General features: G+C 39.2%; 1 long non-coding RNA gene across 1 annotated transcript; it reads right to left on the bottom strand.

Moving 5' to 3' along the window:
• Nucleotides 1-690: 690 nt before the first annotated feature.
• LOC308091947 lies at nucleotides 691-2,185 on the bottom strand. Its single transcript, XR_013933756.1, has 3 exons — nucleotides 2,105-2,185; nucleotides 947-1,018; nucleotides 691-855 (listed from the first exon to the last, which is right to left on the bottom strand). It is a non-coding gene; the product is annotated as an uncharacterized lncRNA (long non-coding RNA).
• Nucleotides 2,186-6,000: the final 3,815 nt, after the last annotated feature.

The raw sequence follows: 6,000 nt of genomic DNA, 5'->3' as shown, positions 1-6,000 counted from the left end.
ATCAAGCTTGTAACCTAGAGAGTGAGCTAGGAATGGAAATAGATCATGGGAGTAGAGTGAGGGGCAAGGTTAGTAACAATCTCATAGCTTGAAGGCGTAGTCTTCCTCCTGAACATACATTGTACCAACTCCATTAAAACACCCATCACCCAAAAGAGATGGGTGCGCCAAGGCCGCCCCATTTATTATCACATAAGCTTGGGAACACTGATGCCCCTCCCCTAGCATAAAAACATATGGATACTCTGTGGTTGCTGCGGTCAGCTACTGCACCAGGTTTGTCACAGGCTGAAGAAGAAAAGAAAAGAGAGGAAAGAACAAGATTATTACAAGTTGATACAACAGGTTAAATTGAACTCCAAAGCTCCAGTGCTGTAGTCAAGTCACTATATCTGGAGTCTAGGTTGAGTCAATTCCCCAGCAGTGCTCAAGTCCAAATAGAGTCCACATTAACTGAGTCTGAGTCCAAAGTTACTGAACATGAGTGTGCATGCACATGTAGGTGGAACACACATGCCTTCCCTTAAACAGCATTAAAATAATGTCACTGCAATTAGCTATCAATATCTTATGCCAACTTATATATTAGGCTATATTACAAAAAAATGTGTCTGCATGATCCAACTGTTTGTTGGGCTTCTTCCTCGCTGGAGACCAAGGCTGGGGCGCTAACCCATACTGCTCCCGGAATATGTGAGCTCTATGTGAATACCTGCTGAGAGCAAATCTACTGTATGTTGACGCAAAGGTCACCCGTCTTCTCCTTCCTGGCCGGCCATGTGAGTGATCTTCGCGGAGAATTCAGGGTTCATCTCCCAGTACACTCAGGATTTAACATCGAAAATCATGAGAAATCTACAGACAGGTAAAGACAAAAAAATGTGTAAGGCACAAACAATAATCGATTTAGTCTGTACTAAACTTATTCTGTGAGATGTAAGCTCACCATGCCTTGAGTGTCCACTAGATGCGGCAACTCTTTGATTATGGCTTGGATTGAATTTGTCCCATCTGCAGTCTGCAGTGGTGGCCAAATACAAAACAATTACACTCCATTTATTAATTTATTTTAATCAATGTGTTTACAACACATCCCTAATACTGCTGAATGTACAGTATGTGAGGATTTGTCCTTCAACCTAGCTAAGATGAGTGCAACTTTTTAATCCTGTCGTCCTCTAACTTTTCCCATTCGTCGCACAGCATTCCACCTCACCAAACACATGTATGTAAAATTGGCTATTTTGTCCAACATGTAAAAAAAGAAAAATGGTCTCAAGTAATGTTAAGTATACATGATGTGACCATGCACGGTACATCATTATAATAATAATGTTAAGTATACATGATGTGAACATGCACAGTACATAATAATAATAATAATAATAATAATAATGTAAAGTATACATGATGTGAACCTGCACGGTACATCATTATAATAATAATGTTAAGTATCATAGCAACAACCTCATTAAGCTACATGTACAGTACAGTATAGCAACAACACCACATTAAGCTACATGTACAGTAGAGTATAGCAACAACACCTCATTAAGCTACATGTACAGTAGAGTATAGCAACAGCACCTCATTAAGCTACAAGTACAGTACAGAATAGCAACAACACCTCAATAAGCTACAGTAGGTATATGCTACATCGCACAACGTTGTCGGCCCCAAAAATAGCAGATCTACAAGCTCACAGCGCGTCGCGGACGCAACATGTTGTGAACTTATAGAGCTGCTATTTTCGATGTCAACGTTATGTATGTGATAGAACACGAACGTATACAATAGCTCAGCTATGCTAGCTTGCGCCTGTCAGCTGCTAGCCAATATGATGACATTCTTTCCCTAGAATTAAATCACTTTGAAACGCTGCACTCCATATACAACATAAATATGATCGGCAACGTACATTAACGTAGTGGGTTTGGCGTTGAGTGCCAGTGCTAGCTGGGTGCTACCCATGGAGCTAACGGTGCTAATGTTAGCGTTAGCTAGCATAATGGCTAACGTTAGTAAGCAAGCTGTACACAAGCATTCATTCATTCATTCATTATCCCAGATAGCGGTAGATTAATGAGAGCATATTATCACTTACAATAATTTCCTTGTAAACAAGTAAACGTTAGCTGACCAGCTATTTCCTCCGTGGTGGAGAGTGGAAAGTCCGGTGACCAAGTTTGGTCAAAGAGGAAGGGACGTAATACCCGGAACTCCTTTGACGGACGGCCTGTCCTTCAAAATAAAATAAAATGCTATTTATAGTGCTATAAATGCTATAAATAGCGACTTTGAAAAGGAGAGGTTTTATTTTCAAGATAGGTATAATATTTTTTTTTTGTCCAAGTTTTTTTTTTTTTTTCAAAGTTTTTTTTTTATGTCATGCATGAAAAAAAAACTAACCTAAAAAAAAAAACTCATCCCTCTTAAAAAAAAAACTCATCCCTCCTAAAAAAAAACTCATCCCTCTTTTAAAAAAAAAACTCATCCCTCAAAAAAAAACTCATCCCTCAAAAAAAAAAAACTCATCCCTCAAAAAAATAAACTCATCCCTCAAAAAAAAAACTCATCCCTCAAAAAAAAAAACTCATCCCTCAAAAAAAAAAACTCATCCCTCAAAAAAAAAAACTCATCCCTCAAAAAAAAAAACTCATCCCTCAAAAAAAAAAACTCATCCCTCAAAAAAAAAAACTCATCCCTCAAAAAAAAAAACTCATCCCTCAAAAAAAAAACTCATCCCTCAAAAAAAATGTTATAGCCTATGTTTTTTTTTTCCATACCAGAAAACATAAACCACCAGCTCTTAAAATAATGTACCTACCCTTAAAACAATCTACCTAGCTCTTAAAATAATGTACCTACCCTTAAAACAATCTACCTAGTAATGTCCCCTAAGGGGCTCCGTACATTCGTACACTCTTTATTCTTTACTGTATCTAACTTTATATGTGCACTCCCAGATGATGTCTACTTGGAGAGGGACAAAATGGCAGCCAGTGGAACTTGGAAGGGTTGCGGTTTTATAGAGTTTCAAAATCCTCAGATGGTTTTGCATAAAAAAATATGTTTGGATCAGAGCCCTGTCTTCACATTGTGTTTTGCTCGCTACTAAACCAGTAAAACCCTACTTGATATGTGTTAGGGCAGGCCATGGACCCCCTTTTTATACGTTTTCTTTGTTATCTCAGGGACCCAAATCCACAATGTAAAATCCTTAGTGTTTGTCTTATACAAATAGATTTATTTCTACAGTAACTAATCAATCGTTTAGCTGGCGGCCCCCTGTAACTCCCTCAAGGACCCCAAGGGACTGTGAGGGACATTTAAACCTTGGTATTCATTTATAACTATTTATTCTATTTAAAACTTTACAAGAATAGGCCAAAAGGACAGACTAGCGGTGGGCTCACATCCAGACACAATCCCGATTTGAATGTATTGTAGCCTACAATGGACCACAATGGAAACAAGCCCCTCTGGGCTTTTTGTGTCATCCTTTTAGCTGAGCTTTCTTGACGGTATTGCCGTCAATCAATCAATCAATCAATCAACCACAGGGTTCCCGTCGCCTAAAAACAGGACAAAAATCCACTAACTGTTCCCCTGGAAATGGGGGGGGGGGGGGGGAGCGTTCCCACATCTAAAGATAGGATTTGGGTTTTGGTCAATGATTAACCACTCGAACCCCAGCATCCATAGTCTTGGGGGAACATTAGCCAAAAATAGTCGTTCTACAAGCTCACAACGCATCGTGCTGCGACGCGTTGTGAGCTTGTAGATCGGCTATTTTTGGCGCAGAGATTTGGTGCAGACTGGGGGAAAAGGCTGTATAAATGCGTTCCCCCATTTCCTGACAGTCTTAAACCAATGGTGCCAAAAGTAATGCTTCTCCATGTAGCGTTAGCTTAAAAGTCTGAACTTCAGTAAGTAACACACAGGGCATAATTAAACGAAATTCTCATTTGAAAAATGCTGTTAGTAGATGTAGCAGGCTAGACCTAATTATAGAACGTGTTCCATTTCCTAAAAGGCTCTTTGGTGAGAAAAGGTTACTCTGGAGAGAAGTATTAGCAGTCTGGTACTGTCGTAGGGTTGATCCAGACACACTTCTGACTGTAATAGCTGATTATGGAAGAGAATCTTGACATAATGACCTTATCACATCCATACATGAGGTGAATCTGTACCACTGGATTAGTGTGTGTGTGTGTGTGTGTGTGTGTGTGTGTGTGTGTGTGTGTGTGTGTGTGTGTGTGTGTGTGTGTGTGTGTGTGTGTGTGTGTGTGTGTGTGTGTGTGTGTGTGTGTGTGTTATGCATACAGCATCATGTCAGTTTGCACAGCTGTGGATTTAAATTAATGAATTTCTTGGTCAAAGATACACTAAACTTTAAGGTGTGGGAGGCAGCAGGCTACTAAATGTGATATAGTAAGGTACAGGAAATATGTATAAAACACCTTTCAAAACAAATGTTACAAGGTGCTGTACAATAAATAAGCTAAAATAAAACAAGAACGTCACATACAGTAGAGCAACAATAAAAAATAAGTTACAAACACAGCAGCAAAAACAGTACATAGAAATAAAATATACATAGAAATAACAATATTGCAAACCAAAATGTTTGCGAAACAAGCTCTTTGACATAAAACCCTCAACTGTATGGCACCACCTTCTGAGACTTCTACTCTCTTTGTTTACATGATTGAAGGCAATTATTCCACTAGAGAGAAAGAAAGAAAGAAAGAAAGACAGACAGACAGAAGCAAGTACAGTATATCAACATTATGTTATCTATTCTATTCTATTCCCCTTCCCCCTTGCTTATGTGTATGTGACACACAAGAGAGAGATAGAACTTGTCATCATGAAAGATCTGTCAAATAGCAGGAGAGCCACTGAGTGGAAATGGACTGTTTTATGGGCAGTTTGGAGATAGTTTGTGTGTGAGAGATGAGAGAGAGAGAGAGAGCGCAGCCAATCCCCTGCAGATAGCTTTATTCTTCAATAGCCAGCCATACACCTCACAGTGGGTATTCCCTCGCAGGGATCCAAACAGCTAAACACTACTTAAAAGACAAATCCGCCGTTTTTCAACTTGAACTCTGTATCTGTAGATGTGAATTTTAGCCATGAATCTTTCAACCCGACATCCCGACATCCTTCTTTAAAATAAATACATAATGAATTAAAAAGTTTTCAACATTTCAGAGAACAACAAAAGTAGCTGATCTACAACTTCACAACCTGTCACATCATGATGTGGTGGGAGTTTGTACATTCACTATTTTTGGCTATTTCGGCTAAGCGGCCCTCACACCTACGTCGCACCGCCGATCCGACAGATATGGCCATAAATATTGTATGGGCGTATCAGAAGCACCCAGGGGATTGCATGGGCAAATCGGTGTTGTTATTCAAATACATTATATTTTTGGGATGAATCAAAAACGACACATCTAATAATACATGGTTTCTGTCTGACATCAGTGCATGTTGAAAATCTCCATATATGTGCATTTGACATGGTTTCTGTTGTGTCTGACATTAGTGCATGTTGAAAAATCACCATGGTTAAATAACCACTTAAACCAAACTTGATTGGCCAGTGTCCCCCGGGGACTATCTTTGGACCCCTCCTTTATTCTCTCTACAAATCTCCAAAAAAGTATGTTTGCCTACTTTTGACAAAATGTTCACCTAATATGACATGCCCACATACAGTATGGTTATTTGGAATGAAATGTCAAAATCAGTTGAACCACTTAAACCATGTATGTAACACGTTGTGAGCTTGTAGATTTGCTATTTTCCCAAAAAAGCCTCGAGAAAATATTTTGAATAGTTTTGAAACAAATCTCGTATGGTGGTCCCTGGCACATATTCATTTCAGATGGGGGTCCGTGGCCAAATACATAGCAATTTTAGGGGTCCGTGACATGAAAAAGTTTGAGAACCACTGCTCTGGGGAGTATGAAGGAGCTAATGTCAATG

The sequence above is a fragment of the Gymnoscopelus braueri genome (assembly GCF_963280865.1).
Source record: "Gymnoscopelus braueri genome assembly, chromosome: 9".
NCBI classification, from domain to species: Eukaryota; Metazoa; Chordata; class Actinopteri; order Myctophiformes; family Myctophidae; genus Gymnoscopelus; species Gymnoscopelus braueri.
Note: the sequence above shows the minus strand (reverse complement) of the source record. Positions and strands in the feature narration are given on the sequence as shown.